The sequence below is a fragment of the Notolepis coatsorum genome, assembly GCF_963971535.1.
Source record: "Notolepis coatsorum genome assembly, contig: SCAFFOLD_492, whole genome shotgun sequence".
Lineage (NCBI taxonomy): Eukaryota > Metazoa > Chordata > Actinopteri > Aulopiformes > Paralepididae > Notolepis > Notolepis coatsorum.
The window spans coordinates 128,843-146,895 of record NW_028171445.1 but is presented as its reverse complement, the minus strand read 5'-3'; the positions used below and the strand labels follow the sequence as shown (position 1 = coordinate 146,895).

Here is an 18,053-nt window from a genome sequence, read left to right as displayed (position 1 = left end):
CATTTTCTCCCCTCTCTCTCTCTCCCATGAGCTCAATGTAACGCAGTGGTCTATCCTCCCACAAACAGCTCATCGAACTGTAATTAATACAACACAATTAAGCGTTCAGCGCCCACGGTTGACAAACTCATTTGTTCAAAATTCATTCATGGAAGACAATTTTGGGATATGCGAGCGAGATTATGTGCAAAATGAATGTTAGCATTGCTTTTTTGTTGTTGGTGAAATGCCCCTTCAATATTTAGGCTGCATTGATTTGGGCTAATTTGATGTATAACATATAGTAGGATTCAGGAAAGCATCTATATTAATGACCAAGAACATATATGTAGCTGTTATATATATATATATATCATGCATGACCTAAACTAAGAAGATTAAATGCATTTATTAAGGAATGCCAATACTCTGGCATGCATGGGTTGGGATTGGGAAGCATGTCTTACTCAAGGTAGTTTACAAATAAAGATACACATGTCAAGTAGCCTACACTTACTGGGAAATGTTAATCAAAACTGCATTCATCCCATTCACCTTATTCCTTTTCTTTTTACTTTGAAATCTCAAACTAATTATGATTTGTGACACACTCTTCTCATTTCCCCAAAACAAACAGGGCCATCATATTATACTTTATCTTTTCTTTTAAAGGTCCCCTATTCCAGTGTTTTGCATTGTTTTCAAGCAATGTGGGGTTGTACCAACACTGACAAAATGTGAAATCTGTACCACGTCCCGTTTCTGCAGTTCAGCTGAGACAAAAACGCCCCCTACTGAAACAAGCCATTCTGACTCGACTCCCTCGCTGACCTGCCACCTCCTGCCCACAATCAACTGTGAAACGTTTAAATTATGAGCAAAACGGGCAAGCACAGAGTGGAAATAATGCGGAAGAGGCTTTGACAGCAGAGTTGCCACCTCTCTCTCTCTCTCTCTCTCTCTCTCTCTCTCTCTCTCTCTCTCTCTCTCTCTCTCTCTCTCTCTCTCTCTCTCTCTCTCTAACAATACAGCATAGCACCAAAAATACAATACAATATTCATTGTAACTAATATTTTGTTAATATGTCTTAGAATATTACTAATAATACTCATATTTATTTGAATGTCAACAATACCTGTGTAATAAATAAATACACCAGGGTCTGACTCATCATTTTAACATTTACATTCCAACCCATTGAGGAGTTGGATGGACGAGTGAATAATGTGCACCCTGGGATTCTAGCACTGACCTTTCCTATGATGGTCTGCTCATAGATATATATCTTTGGGTCTGCTCATATAGTCCCTCTAGTCTCTCACCAATCACCTCCAGCGACAAAAATCAAGACACCCTTCTTTTTTCATAACCTTTTAATGTTAGTGAAAACACACACACACACACACACACACACACACACACACACACACACACACACACACACACACACACACACACACACACACACACACACACACACACACACACACACACACACACACACACACACACACACACACACACACACACACACCACACACACACACACACACACGTTCTAGAGAGCCAGGAACTAGTATTGAGTTTATTGATTGAATGTCTTTCCAGAACAGGTTCAACACGAACGGTGCCTATAGTCTTTAAAAAGAGACCCACGATGACAACAGTCTTTAAAGCCAATAACACGTGTTGTAGGGAGAAGAAGGCTGGTGTGTCAGCAGCACAAGGATGCGGAGGAGAGCAGTGTGGCTCAGATCCACCCCACCCCCACCCCCACCTCCGTCAGCCGACCCCCGGGGCTCATCAGGAGTCGGGAGGAACCACTCACACATTCCATGGGAAACAAAAAAAAAACACAAGACAGGGCCTGTCCAGCGGGGTCGAGGTTCAAAGGAGAGGCCGACACAATTGGCAGACGTCACGAAAGATGCGGGGGCACACTCTCGGGCAGACAGGGTCAAGCCCGGCCTCAACCCGAGAGTCGACTCAGCTACCAACACACCGGAGAACCAACCACCTCCCTATGTTTAGTTTAACAGGAGGCGGTTGTTCCCTTAACCCACCAAGAAAACCTAGAAACATAACTGCGCGTATACACAGGCTATACAAGCAGTACAAGTGTTTCAGTTTTCAAAGGGTTAACCCAGGCCAACAGGTCGACGAGAACGAGTCCGGACCTGGGCCTGGCGGACGAGGACCTACACAGGGATGCCTAGAGGGGTTGACAGCAACCACCTCGACAGCCCCCTCCCATCCCTGCCCAGCAGGGGGAGGGAGGAGTGAAACAAATGGAGAAGGACCAGGCCCCCTAACACAGCGCAAGGTACAACACAGTATGGACCAAGCACGTCACTGTTATGGGCAAGTCGTAGTGGCATACATATGACACACACATCCACGACATCAATCCCTGCGAAGCCCGGACCGACCCGGCATTTTCCCCCCGGAAAAGCACAAAGTCCTTCGGGGTACCAGAACAGCAGATCTGCGCCCCCGGCGGACAACGGGTTAACTGACCTGGTCCGGCGCGACCAGAACCAGTCCCGCGTCCTAGTCCACGCCGCCATCCCCAGTCCTAAGAGGGGGGTAGGTACGCGTGTCGATCTAAAACATCACAGAGGGTGCCACCAAGATGGACAGAGCGTGAATGCGCTGCTCCTGGCGGCCCACCATCAATCAACAGCCTGGTGTAAGATGGTTATTACACAGATATCCGGTTGAATACAAAATATAGGCTGGCCAAGGAAATGGGTAGATCAGTGTACTGTTAGTACCTATAGGCTAGACAGGTCAGGCAACACAGAACTCATAAATTATTATAAATATTATTATGAGTTATAATAACATTTAAAATGCGCATAAGGCTAGATCTAAGCTTGTTTTAGAACAAAACACACTATGAAAATCCTTGAAAAATACAATATGGCTACACAACAATAAAAAAAAAGCCTCCAATCACGGGTTCTCCAACGCGCTCTCTTACGCGCGCTGTGTAAAGTATTATTATAGTGCATCCATTACCACAACAACCACAATAGAGCACTACTAATATTAGAGCAGTTTGAGGGGGAAATATACTTACTTGTTAAAAGTACACGACGCTACTACCACAATCTCCAGAGGATGACGCGCAACTGCAGCGAGTAGATGTTAGTTTCGATTGAAAGTTTCCGGAAAAACTTCTTGACAGAAATGGAGAAGTATGCAACTGCAGAGCCGCAGAGCGGCGCTCTCAGGCCCGGCGGTCTGGGGACCCTCAGCAGCGTCACCCACCCAATGGCTGAATTGGGTCACGAGACCGCCGCCATCTTAGCGCCAAATGAATATAAATATATCTCCCCCCCTCACAGTGAGCTGTGGTGTTCCACAAGGAAGCATACTAGGACCGCTACTGTTCCTAATTTATGCAAATGACATGTCGTCAGCTTGTGACTGCAACTTGTTCCTGTTTGCGGACGACTCAGCCCTGCTGGTCTCTGACAAGAACAAGTTACAGGTTGAAAAAACCCTCAGCTCGGAACTAGGCAGAATCTGCATATGGCTCGCTGATAACAAACTATCATTACACATGGGCAAAACAGAGTCCATTCTCTTCGGTTCAAATAACAAACTCAGCAAGACCGACGGCTTCTCAGTTACAGTGGGTGACAATATTGTCACAAGGAAAGTTTACCTACCTGGGTTCCATCCTAGAGGCTAATCTCTCCTGTGACAAAATGGCATCCAATGTAATAAAAAAAGTCAACCAACGAACTCGATTCTTGTACCGGATCTCCTCTCTGGTAAACAAGAATACCCTGAAGACTCTGGCAGGAGCACTCATTCAAGGGTACTACGACTATGCTTGCACCTCATGGTACCAAAGCACCTCAAAGGCGCTAAAAACAAAATTACAAACATCTCAAAACAAACTGGTCAGACTACTGCTTGACCTTACTCCTAGAACCCACCTCACCCCTGCCCACTTTGACAACCTAGGATGGCTTAGAGTAGACGACAGAGTACAGCAACTTGCAATGGGCCTGGTCTACAAGATACACTACACGACCAAGGTACCCATGTACATGTCAAAATACTTCCCAAAGGTCAGTGAATACCACGATCACAACACCAGAGGGAGCTCCACAAATCATGTTAAACCCAGATTCGGCTCAAATAAGGGACTAAACACGTTTCGCAATTATGCCACATCAATGTGGAACGCCCTACCCAAAGCTGTAAAGGAATGTGGATCACTACCCACTTTCAAAACCACTCTCAAGGGACACCTACGGGAGACTGCAATTCAAAACTGGCCCCTGTAAATGTCCTAACCCAACCCCCTCCAATGTACAGTCATTTACCTAGTATGGTTTTGTCAATAATCCAATGTACAATTTTGCTTGTTTGTACAGTGTCTCCCCCCCCCCTCAATGTACAGTTTTGCTTGTTTATACAGTGTTTCTCCCCCCCCCCCAACCACCTCCAATGTAAATTACCCAGTATGGTTGTCAATATCCCAATGTACCCAACCCCCCCCACACAACCCCACCCAACCTCCTCCAATGTACAGTTTCTACGTCAAATGTATATACTCCCTTTTCTTGACTCCTTCTGTATCACAAACAGTACTGTATTTGCAAATCTGGTATGTCATAAATGTATAGATGTAGCAGTACTGACTATCTGTATGTCATGTATGTCATATATGTCCTGATGAATTGAAAATGGGGGACCCTGATGTAAACAAGACGAAAGTCTTTCTCTGGTCTGCATCCCCTTAACAATTGTTTGTATTGAGCTGTATTGTACCCATTCTGCAATCTGTTAATAAAGTTTTCAATCAATCAATCAAATTGATTGATTGAAAACTTTATTTAACAGGTTGCAGAATGGGTACAGTACAGTCAACCAACGAACTAGATTCTTGTACCGGATCTCCTCTCTGGTAAACAAGAATAACCTGAAGACTCTGGCAGGAGCTACTACGACTATGCTTGCACCTCATGGTACCAAAGCACCTCAAAGGCGCTAAAAAAAAAATTACAAACATCTCAAAACAAACTGGTCAGACTACTGCTTCACCTGACTCCTAGAACCCACCTCACCCCTGCCCACTTTGACAACCTAGGATGGCTTAGAGTAGACGACAGAGTACAGCAACTTGCAATGGGCCTGGTCTACAAGATACACTACACGACCAAGGTACCCATGTACATGTCAAAATACTGTCCCCGACTAAGGATTTCTATAGTCGACTATGATAGGCCAAAATTTGCAGATAGTCGACTGGCATTCGACTGAGAGGTTGGCAGTCGACTACGGCTCCTTTCGATCGAGTTACAGGTTGAAAAAACCCTCAGCTCGGAACTAGGCAGAATCTGCATATGGCTCGCTGATAACAAACTATCATTACACATGGGCAAAACAGAGTCCATTCTCTTCGGTTCAAATAACAAACTCAGCAAGACCGACGGCTTCTCAGTTACAGTGGGTGACAATATTGTCACAAGGAAAGTTTACCTACCTGGGTTCCATCCTAGAGGCTAATCTCTCCTGTGACAAAATGGCATCCAATGTAATAAAAAAAGTCAACCAACGAACTCGATTCTTGTACCGGATCTCCTCTCTGGTAAACAAGAATACCCTGAAGACTCTGGCAGGAGCACTCATTCAAGGGTACTACGACTATGCTTGCACCTCATGGTACCAAAGCACCTCAAAGGCGCTAAAAACAAAATTACAAACATCTCAAAACAAACTGGTCAGACTACTGCTTCACCTGACTCCTAGAACCCACCTCACCCCTGCCCACTTTGACAACCTAGGATGGCTTAGAGTAGACGACAGAGTACAGCAACTTGCAATGGGCCTGGTCTACAAGATACACTACACGACCAAGGTACCCATGTACATGTCAAAATACTGTCCCCGACTAAGGATTTCTATAGTCGACTATGATAGGCCAAAATTTGCAGATAGTCGACTGGCATTCGACTGAGAGGTTGGCAGTCGACTACGGCTCCTTTCGATCGATTAGTCGACTATTCGACTAGTCGAAGGTCAGCCCTAACCACTGGCCAGTATGGCTACTACCATAGTGTATTTATACTTGAATCATTGTACATAATAATACTGTAACACTGTACATGCATCAGATTAGCACTATTACTCAGTAGTACTCATTTATATATATTCCAGTTTAATCACTTGTACATTGTATAGTTATTGCTCTCTGGTTAGATGCCAACTTCTTTTCGTTGTACTGTACTTGTGCTGTATGATGGCAATACATTTCAATCCAATCTAATATAGTTTTGCTGTTTTTCTTTTGCCCCCCATTGACTTCAATTAATCAAGTATAGATACTGTGTTTGGATTCTCTGTGTCACACAAACTAATACGATTTTTTTTTTAAGTTTAATAAATAAAAGGTTTTATTTGAAATAGATGAGAGGAAAGTACGTAAGAACTGCTCAAAACAGATAAAGACGAGATGTGCATGATAAACGGCCAAAATCTGTATCATATGTGTAGAAAAAAAGTATTACATTATAATAAATCTGAGATCATAAAAAAAAAAAAAAAAATGAAGTTACTTATTATTCTCTAACAATTTGCGAACACTACATTTGCATCAATGATTTGGCTGGTGTCCTGCTGCAGAAGTGAAGTTAACCGGTCCATTAAAAGTGTTGCCAGTCATCTGATGAGCAACAACGACTGCACCATTCTGAGCAGAGATTGAGGGAGGAGCAGGAGGACGAGGAGCAGAAGAGGAGCCGGCGTCTCCTCCTGCCACGGCTGCCTGTCCATCTGGAGGGGAAGGGACAGAAACGGGGCATCAGACATGGAGAAATAGAGCCGGGTACATGAAATGACTCTTGAGGAAAAAAAGAACAGCCCTGTCTGACCTGCAGAGTCTATAGGCTAAATATCACCTGTAAGAAGTAGGGATGCACCAAACAGCCGATTCCCATTCTGAGAACTAAACTTGAATTTCATATACGAAGACGAGCGCCACTCGCTTTGACAACAAATGACCGCATTCAGGATAATTTCTGTGTCAAAAATGTAGAGAATCAAGTGACTTTCCTTTTTATTTCTCTGACTTGTTAAAGGTGCTATAGATAACAATGAGCCACTAGATGTCCCACTACTGGAGCTCCAGCATGTCTCAACTATAGAAGCATGTGTATCTGCAGATCACGTGCATTCCACGTGGGGAAAGAGGAAGTAGGGAGGGGAATAGGGGATACATGCATGCACCATGTAAACAACATTCATTTTGGACCTGCCAAATTATTTTTTAATTATAAATACATAAATCAATCATTTATTTGGAGAAAAAGCAATCTACATACAAATTAATGTTATCTGTAGCACCTTTAAATGTTTCTCTGTATCAGGTTTTACTATTGAGGAAATTCTCCTGATACCTACTATACCTTTTAGCCTATATGGCCCTATATCCGACACCGATATCGGTGCATCCCTCATAAGAAGATAATTGTACTGCTATAATACTAAATCTATAGAGAACATTTGTACCTCTAGGTCACTCTGGTTTCCTTCTTTCATTTATCTGAAGAATTGTGGCAGGGGCGTCCATTTGGTATGGCAAGGTATGGCACTCGCCATACCTTGGCAAATAAAAATGTAAAAACTATTCGGTACAGCCCTAGCATGTTTTGATATTGTCAATTATCTCACTTACTAGGTGACTTTTGCTGTGACTAACTGAAATATGCCCAAAAAAAAGGAAAATGGACATAAGGAAGTTTTTTTTATCAAAGGGCAGCAGAGACAAGTGATACAGGGACACAGGTAAGGTCTGGCTTAGTGATTATAACAGTGTAGTTCAGCATTCAGTAACCCATACTTTTTGTGAATGTGTTTTTGATACTACATTCTGTTGAACACACACCTCAAAACCGTACCTAAGGAAAATTGGCTCAATTGCAAGAAAAGTAATAGACAGTTATGATATTACATTCTGCATAATTCGTATGCAAAATATTGTGGTTCCCTGCTTTAGTCTGTTGACACATTTCTATACTAAAAATGCTTGTGTAGTCCTGTGTCATACCTAAATGTCATATAACTGAATTGTATAGAAACAACTCACCAAAAGTGACTATTGCACCCCTTCCCCCCCCCCCCCCCCCCCACTCCTCGCCATACCTTGCCTTTTAGTGAAAGGACGCCACTGAATCGTGGTGGCCCATCCTCTTCAGAATCGCAATAGTGATAGACACAGCCCCCTCTTCGCGGTATCTGTCCACCATTGCATCCACTGTGTCGCGCCGTTTCGCTCCCTCCATTAGGCCCTTGGGAATGGGTTCAAAACCCTCCAATGTTTCCTGAGTGAGGTACCATTGGAACGTCTTCACGTCTTTACCAACCATACCCTCCAGTATAGCCAGGAGCCTCTGTTCGGTCATCGTAGATCACTGGCCACGGATGGGAAACCAATCTGTAATGTCAAGCCACATGTTATGGGGGAATACAGATACATGACAGCGTATATAGGTCTTGCTGTGGAAATGCGCAACATGTCATCCAGGGGCGGATTTAGGATTGTAGGAGATCCGGGGCTTAGCCCAGATGGGCCCCCCCTTTTTTTATTAAATTTTTTTATTAATTTTTTTTAATTTTTTTAATTTTTTTAATTTTTTTTAATTTTTTTTGGGCAGACAAGGGGTGGTTTGGAGGGGCTCAGGCACGACCCCCTCCACGACAGATTTTATTTGAATTTAATGAACCTGTACGTGCAATTTCCTGCAATATAGAGCCTTCAATCTTGACCAATAAAGCTGCTCTTTTCACTATAAAACTCAGTTAACCATAACGTAGTTATGGTTAGATTTATATATTGGGGGGGGATATATCATATTTTTCATATAATCAAAAAGTGGTGGAGCAAGAGCATACCTTTGCTCCCCCAAGTTCAATAGTGGGAGAGCAGAGATGCTCCGAATGCTCTTATGGCCAGGCGTCTATGATTCACTGATACAAAGTAAAATAGTGCAGTGCAATAAAATAGTTAGTAAAATAGAATAAAATAATGCAATAGTGCATTGCAATAAAATAGTTATCATCGTATTTAATCGGGAGGCCGGTAAGGAGTGCATTACAGGAGTCGAGTTGGCTTGAGATAAAGGCATGGATCTGGTTTTCAGCGTCCTTTTGATTTATAAATGGCCGTACTTTAGCTATGTTTCTAAGGTGGAAGAATTAAGTTTTTGTCAACTTGTTGATTGTGATTTAAAGCTTAGGTCTGAGTCTACCATAACACCAAGACTTAACTCACTCAAATACAGTTAGCAGCTGGATAGACCACAGATGGAAATTAGCTTCTGCTAAATCTGGTGCAAACATATTTTCATGTAACAATGATGAATTGTATAAAAAAAAAAAAAAAAAAAAAAAAAATCATTTTTTTAATTTTTTTTTAAATAGATTCGGGGCTTTTCAGAATACATCCGGGGCTTGAGCCCAGGTAGCCACCCCCTAGCTCCGCCCCTGAGTCATCTAACTAGTGCGAAATGAATAAAATGAATGAATAAAATGAAAAATATAAATAACTTCTCCACCACTGTTTGTGATTCTGCCTAAATCAATTTTTTTTAAAGCAGCTGAGTGTGTGCTTCACTAGTCGCATTTGATAACTTTCGTCTCTCTCTCTCTCTCACTCTGTACTTTCAATGATTTGAATTTAATTTAGTGTTTTGTGTGTGTGTGTGTGTGTGTGTGTGTGTGTGTGTGTGTGTGTGTGTGTGTGTGTGTGTGTGTGTGTGTGTGTGTGTGTGTGTGTGTGTAAATGTACTATAGGCTATCTTTTTACATGGATTAGGGCAGGCTAATAATTACTAATGAGCTTTAACAATCCCGATTTCTTCAAAAGGAAGATATTGATTTACATAATCTTTTTTCAAGTCAAGAAAATACGATGAAGTAGGGCTGGGCGATATGACCAAAAACGTTATCGCGATAAAATTATAAAATTATTTTCATATAATTCGATATCGATAATTATCGTCGATATAATGTCCGTCAAGTTTAATTAACTTCTTATGCTGCTGCGAATGTCTCAAGTCGAGTTGATGTCGTCATCAGTCTGCGCACGTTAGCCGACAAGCGGAGTATCTCATGACAATAAATATGACACTAAAATACTCTCTTCCGCCACAATATATTGAAACGACGTCCACTGTATATCCCACACTACCATAAACGTGGCCTCAGAATTCAAAACACACACATACTCGGCACGTAAATATATAAAACAGTGCCGTGCAAGCTAGTTATCCTAGCCAGCCTGTTGGTTCTAAGCGATGTATTCCATGACAATGTGCTAAATATGACACTAAAATACTCTCTTCCGCCACAATATATTGAAACGACGTCCACTGTATATCCCACACTACCATAAACGTGGCCTCAGAATTCAAAACACACACATACTCGGCACGTAAATATATAAAACAACGCCTTGCAAGCTAATTAGCCTAGCAAGCCTTGTTGTTGAGTGAGTCCTACCTCCTTCCGGGTCTCGGCCATCTCCTTCACTGATTGGTTGTTAGCTGTTGTGCGTAAGCACGTCATCACGTAACGCTGGTTGTTGTGAGTGAGTGTGCTGAGCCGAGGCTGAACGGAGCCAAGCTTGGAAAATCGATATATCGAAACTTTGCGACCACGTTTCATGTTTATTTCGAGGAAATAATTTATCGCGATAGTTATCGTTATCGTTTTATCGCCCAGCCCTACGATGAAGCTTATCTCATTCTTGGTGAGATTTCTCTCAATAAAAAAAAAACACACACACACAGTTCGAGTGTCTATTGAACTGTTTTGTTATATATCTTATTATTCGAACAAAGGGATTACACATTTCATAATTGTTTCCCCTCAGTTTTTGGTTATTGTTACAGAATGTTATTGTTAAGTGGGACTCGCACAATTTGATATTGATGTTATTTCAATCAATTTAAACTTGGTCCATTTCATGACTATTTTGTTGGGGCGAGGGGGGGGGGGGGGGGGGGGGCCCAAAACATGTTGGTCCTCCAAAGGGGGGCCTGACAGAACAGGTTTGAGGACCACTGTTAGAGAGAGACCAATGATCTAAACCCCCTGACTGAGCACAATTTTTTTTTTATCCGCTTTTTCTCCCATTTTCTATATTTTTCTCCCATCCCAATTTCGTATCATCCAATTCAACCCTCCCCTGTCACGGACGCTGTTTCTTGCCTCCCACAAGCCGGCTGCAATGTGGACTAAGTCATACATCACAAGTCCCCTCTGGTACTTGAGGTAACAGCAGTCGCATCTTTTCACCTGCGCAGCTCGATCTCTCAGTGGCGAGGAGTAACGCGTGGGAGGCTCACGCTGCCCCCGACACTTCCTGATTCTACTGCGCAGGCGCACCAACCGACCTGTAGGAGTCGCTGTCCACAACGCCCGATCCCCACCCATCAGTTTCCCACCCCCTAATACGGCCAATGTGTAGTTAGTATGAATGACCAGCTAAACTGAAAGCAATGTGGAGCGCTGGGCTCGAACAGGCGAGCCCAGCGTCTCCGTCATTCGTGGCGAGCGCCTTGCCCACTACGCCACGTAGCCGCCCACCCTGAGCACAACATTTATAGGAAACAGGCACTGGAGGAGATCAGAATGTTGCATCAACAGCCTGGTGTAAGATGGTTATTACGCAGATATATGGTTGAATACAAAATATAGGCTGGCCAAGGAAATGGGTAGATCAGTGTACTGTTAGTGTTAGTACCTATAGGCTAGACAGGTCAGGCAACACAGAATGAATGAATGAATGAAAACTTTATTTAACAGATTGCAGAATGGGTACAATACAGTACGGCTCAATACATACAATTGTTAAGGGGATGCAGACCTGAGAAAGACGTTTGTCTTGTTTCCATCAGGGTCCCCCATTTTCAATTCAAATATAGTCTCATAGAACTCATAGAACTCATAATAACATTTAAAATGCGCATAAGGCTAGATCTAAGCTTGTTTTAGAACAAAACACACTATGAAAATCCTTGACAAATACAATATGGCTACACAACAATTTAAAAAAAAAGCCTCCAATCACGGGCTCTCCAACGCGCTCTCTTACGCGCGCTGCGTAAAGTATTATTATAGTGCTGTGCATCCATATGATATTACCACAATAGAGCACTACTAATATTAGAGCAGTTTGAGGGGAAAATATACTTACTTGTTAAAAGTACACGACGCTACTACCACAATCTCCAGAGGATGACGCAGACGCACAACTGCAGCGAGTAGATGTTAGTTTCGATTTAAAGTTTCCGGAAACCTTCTTGACTGAAATGCAGAGAGACTCTGTGCGCAATCTGCGCGTGCGGAGGTTGGGAGTAGGTCAGATGCGTAAAAGTGCCGATGGCGTACTGGTCTCTCCGCCTTCAGGGACTATAGGCGTGACTGAATTCCACACGTTTGATTCTGAGGAGAAGAAAAGACTGGTTTGCGGATCAATGGTCCAAACGTGATAGTCGTCCGTTGTTGTATTGGCAAACAGCAGCACAGCAAGGCAATGTTCCACAGCAGTCCAGTCCACTGCAGGATATCCGAATCTCTCTCAGTGACACAAACAGCTCGGCTCTAATCTAATGTCGAGACAGTTCGGTATATAAACATTTTCTCGACCCCCCCCCCTACCTAGTACGGGAGTCGACTGGTCACATAGCATAATTACAATACAATACAATATTCATTGTAACTAATATTTTGTTAATATGTCTTAGAATATTACTAATAATACTCATATTTATTTGAATGTCAACAATACCACACACACACACACACACACACACACACACACACACACACACACACACACACACACACACACACACACACACACACACACACACACACACACAGACGTTCTAGAGAGCCAGGAACTAGTATTGAGTTTATTGATTGAATGTCTTTCCAGAACAGGTTCAACACGAACGGTGCCTATAGTCTTTAAAAAGAGACCCACGATGACAACAGTCTTTAAAGCCAATAACATGTGTTGTAGGGAGAAGAAGGCTGGTGTGTAGGGAGAAGAAGGCTGGTGTGTCAGCAGCACAAGGATGCGGAGGAGAGCAGTGTGGCTCAGATCCACCCCACCCCCACCCCCACCTCCGTCTGCCGACCCCCAGGGCTCATCAGGAGTCGGGAGGAACCACTCACACATTCCATGGGAAACAAAAAAAAAAACACAAGACAGGGCCTGTCCAGCGGGGTCGAGGTTCAAAGGAGAGGCCGACACAATTGGCAGACGTCACGAAAGATGCGGGGGCACACTCTCGGGCAGACAGGGTCAAGCCCGGCCTCAACCCGAGAGTCGACTCTGCTACCAACACACCGGAGAACCAACCACCTCCCTATGTTTAGTTTAACAGGAGGCGGTTGTTCCCTTAACCCACCAAGAAAACCTAGAAACATAACTGCGCGTATACACAGGCTATACAAGCAGTACAAGTGTTTCAGTTTTCAAAGGGTTAACCCAGGCCAACAGGTCGACGAGAACGAGTCCGGACCTGGGCCTGGCGGACCAGGACCTACACAGGGATGCCTAGAGGGGTTGACAGCAACCACCTCGACAGCCCCCTCCCATCCCTGCCCAGCAGGGGGAGGGAGGAGTGAAACAAATGGAAAAGGACCAGGCCCCCTAACACAGCGCAAGGTACAACACAGTATGGACCAAGCACGTCACTGTTATGGGCAAGTCGTAGTGGCATACATATGACACACACATCCACGACATCAATCCCTGCGAAGCCCGGACCGACCCGGCATTTTCCCCCCGGAAAAGCACAAAGTCCTTCGGGGTACCAGAACAGCAGATCTGCGCCCCCGGCGGACAACGGGTTAACTGACCTGGTCCGGCGCGACCAGAACCAGTCCCGCGTCCTAGTCACGCCGCCATCCCCAGTCCTAAGAGGGGGGTAGGTACGCGTGTCGATCTAAAACATCACCACCAGGGTGCCACCAAGATGGACAGAACGTGAATGCGCTGCTCCTGGCGACCCACCTCATGGGCGTGAGACCCCTCCTGCCTCTGCACCGCTTCTTCCACCACCCTCTGCTAAGCCATGCGCATTTCGACCTCTCTGACCCGGCCCCTTTAGATGCGGTCATCTCCCCCCAATCTATACATCACATACATTGAAAAACACCCGATTTCTCTCAGTACCAACTAATCATTTACAGTCAATATTTCTTAGCCAATCATCAGCCAATTGTGTAGGTGCTGTGCATGTTGAATAGCCATGTTTATAAGCATGTTGAAAGTCAGAATTTATGTTATTAACACTTTGGATGCCAGCGACGCGTTTTATCGTTAGTTCATGCCGACCTTTGAAGGGGGGGGGGGTGATGTGTTTTGGTGGTGATGGTTGGACAGGAAATGTGAGTGGTTGGTCTGTTCCGTGGGGGGTTTCGGGTCCATGAAGGGGGACGGGGGGACGTGTTTTGGGGTGGTTGGACGGGAAAGGTGAGTGATGTGGGGTCTTTGGACACAATGGAGGGTGGGGGCGTCTTTTGTGTTCTGGTTGGTGGTAGGAGATGATGAGTTTCATGCTCTCACAATTGTCTGACTCTTAATAATAAACACTGTTAGGACTCTCTGACTCTTAATAATAAACACTGTTAGGACTGTCTGACTCTTAATAATAAACACTGTTAGGACTGTCTGACTCTTAATAATAATAATTGCACAGACTGTTGTGAAGGATCAGATTAAACCGAATATATATATTTATTTATGGATATATATTTAATAGTATTTGTATATCGTTTGATATCCCTTGTATATTCCTTGTACATATACACGGAATATCCCTTTATTCTACTACAGCCCATAATAGTTCATTCTCTTATTGGACAAAAGGACCAGGCGCCAGGGACAAGCCCCTGGCGTTCAAGTTCAAAGGTACAGACGAGACATGCCCTTACTAGCCTCAGCTCCGCGCAGGAATACGGCTACCGAAAGCAGAGCGGCACTACTTGTCCACTGTGCATATAAATATGGCGCAAGAAATGTAGAATTCCTCTTAGTCCTTTACCCTTCTACCCAACTAAGTAACAAGACGTGAAGCCTCACCCCACGATACCACGTGCGGTGTAGTACGGCCTGTTTGGCCTTAGAATAGCAGTGAAACCTCGTGCGAATTAATAGCTGAATTGCCAGAGTTTGGCACCGTATTTCTATTAAGTAATAATAGTCTATTATGTATGGTGCATCGTTCGGTTAGAGTTCTAAAGTGAGCAGCACCCCCATCGTTTCCTCGCGTTATCTAGAGTCTTAACCAGGTTGGGCAGACCACGCGTGGTGCTTTCATCCGAGGAGTTCTGGGCGAGGACGAGTGGACCTGCACATTGGATTACCTACCCCGACGACTGCTGAGCCCTATACGGCATGGAATATCTATTTGCTTTGGTGCTTTGATTTGTGGAGCGGATAATCGCCAACACCGGTGAGTGTTGGATTTACCCCGAGAGGAGCCAAGGTGAGACGGCGCTCAGACCAGACTGAGGTCGCCTCGCTTCTTCTTCGTTGTGGACCTAAAGCTACAGCTACAGCTATCGTCTACAAGAAAGCCCAAGTGTATTCATCTGCGGATCAAGGTTCTACGGGCACTGTGTTCTGTACCTGGACTCTCCCTAGAAATCGTTGACCAGACGGGATACAGCCGACGGCTCTCCTACCCCCCTTACTGGCTTACAACCGGCGGGACCCCTTCAGTATATTATCCAGCTATAATCATTAAGTGACCATCGCTATAATTCCCTAAGAGCCAGGTTGTATACTTGCTTCCTGTGTAACCAGAGATTGGACATTCAGTGTTGATTTGCATACGAGTACTCATTTGCCTTACAAGAGCATTCAATTCAAATCATAAATGTAATAAGTAACTATTATATGTACCCTTTGCTATATATTAAATATTTGACTATTACCTTTGTGTGGACCTGATTTCATATGTGGGAAAGTGTTCATCATACTTAGATATCGTGTACTGTATGGCCAGTAATTAAAGTACATAAAGCGGTAGTGGTTTAATGATACCATACTTATCAATACAGTCAGGGAATTGTACCCCTCAGTTACAATTGGTCCTTCGAGCCGGAGGGTAATTAGTGTAATATTAATATAGTGGTATTAATATTGAAATGGCCTATGATGAACACTCCACGAAACGGTCCTCCTAAAGTAGAACGCCCGCAACGTAGACGACAGCCACCTCAGTACTTAGAGGATTACGCTGTCAGTAAACTACCTAGCCTTCTACAAACAGTAAACGCAGTAAAAGTAGAAAGTAAAATTATGTCCGACCCTATCAACCAGGATACCCCGACCACAGAGGCCCTAGTGGGTTCTAATGTAACTGACCAAGCTCACGGTGGGGACCAGGAGGGAACTGACACGACTTTACCCCCCGCCAAGACCGAAGAAGTAGTCCCCCCAGAGCTCCGGGAGGAAGACAACCCTCCAGAGGTGGAACTCTGCACGGACCAAGATGAGGAGAGCGCCGAGGAGATAGAGCTCCAGGACTCCCCAACGAGTACAGCCAGGAGCGGCTCACCTCTACAAGCGTCTTCCCCCAGCGAGGCGGAGAGGATGCTGTCACAGGCGTTCTTCGCCAGCCTGACAGCCTCTACCGAACGCGATCGACTTCAGGGTGAACGCGATCGACTTCAGGGTGAACGCGTTCGACTCCAAGCACAGACGCTTAGCGAGCGCGAACAACTCCAAGCGCAGCAACGGAGCGAAGAAGAGCACATACGTCTGGAGCTGAGACGCCTTCAGACGGAAGAGAATATGGCAAGAGACCGGGCCGACACCCAGCGTGCCGCTGCCGGTGCCCAAAGAGAAGCAGATCTCACCAAGCGCGACGCCGAGCGCGACAGACTACAAGGCGAGCGCGACAGACTACAAGCCGAGCGCGACAGACTACAAGCGCAGCTAATGGAGCAGCTGATCACCAGGGCAACACCCCCTCCCTCCACAAGGGGTTCCAGAGCCTCGTCAAGACACACGTCAAGGGCACCCTCCCCTAACCGAGCAGGCGACCTTGAACTCGACCACCAGAGAGAGTCTACACCCCCCTCCGAACTCATTCCCCGACCGGTCCAAGTGAGACCCAGCTACAAGGAAGGAACAGCGGACACCGCGGAGAGGCTAAATAGACGACTACAGGATCTAGGTGACCTGGCAGAAAAAGAAGAGGGAGAAGAGGAGAGTCAAGCCCGACAGCAGCACATTACTCCACAGGACCAGGAGGTCCAGTACAGCCCAGGCTATACCCCCGCGGCTCTGCGCTACAGACCCCCGACTCGACTCACGGGTGAGCATGACGCACGACCAGTCCCGAGGAATAGCACCTGGACCAGCGGGCCATGGTACCCTGCCAGTACCAGCCCACCGAGAGGCGTAAGAAGAGACTCGCCCAGGAGGCCTCTCTTCCAACGCTCACCGATGTGCCAGCCATCCATGGCGTCATACATTGGCACACCGACGTTTCCAGACTTCACCCATGAGAATCGAGCACAGTACACGGAGCTCCGGATGTGCTTAGAGACAATGATGGTGGATGTCGCTGATGAACGCCACAAGTATGCAATATTATTGAAGCACCTGAAAGTGCCCCGAGCGCACAACATAGCGCTGGCCTATGCCACCTCTACGACCCCATACACCGCGGCTCTAGCAGCGCTGGACCAGAGATATGGACGTATATGGGATTACGTAATACAGGAGATAAGGCATATTGACCGCCTACCCCCAGCAACAGACAATCGCTCACTAGACGACCTGTCTATAAAAGTACAATCCCTGGTAGGGATGCTGGGGGCGCAACGAGAACAGGGTATGCACAAACTATACGCAAACTCGAACGTCGAGAGGATTTTAGAGAAGCTGCCGCCCGCCCGACAGGAGCGCTTCAGGCGGCAAAGAGACCACCGTGATCCTAACGGTCCCGAGCCATCCCTCCTAGATTTAGCCGACTTCCTGGCGAGAGAAGTCAGCAGCCTACGGCTGGATACGTTCGTG

At 45.3% G+C, this 18,053-nt stretch overlaps 1 long non-coding RNA gene across 1 annotated transcript; it reads right to left on the bottom strand.

The window, feature by feature from the left end:
• Nucleotides 1–6,416: 6,416 nt before the first annotated feature.
• LOC311248260 lies at nt 6,417–12,321 on the bottom strand. Its single transcript, XR_014620932.1, has 3 exons — nt 12,201–12,321; nt 8,149–8,435; nt 6,417–6,775 (listed from the first exon to the last, which is right to left on the bottom strand). It is a non-coding gene; the product is annotated as an uncharacterized lncRNA (long non-coding RNA).
• Nucleotides 12,322–18,053: the final 5,732 nt, after the last annotated feature.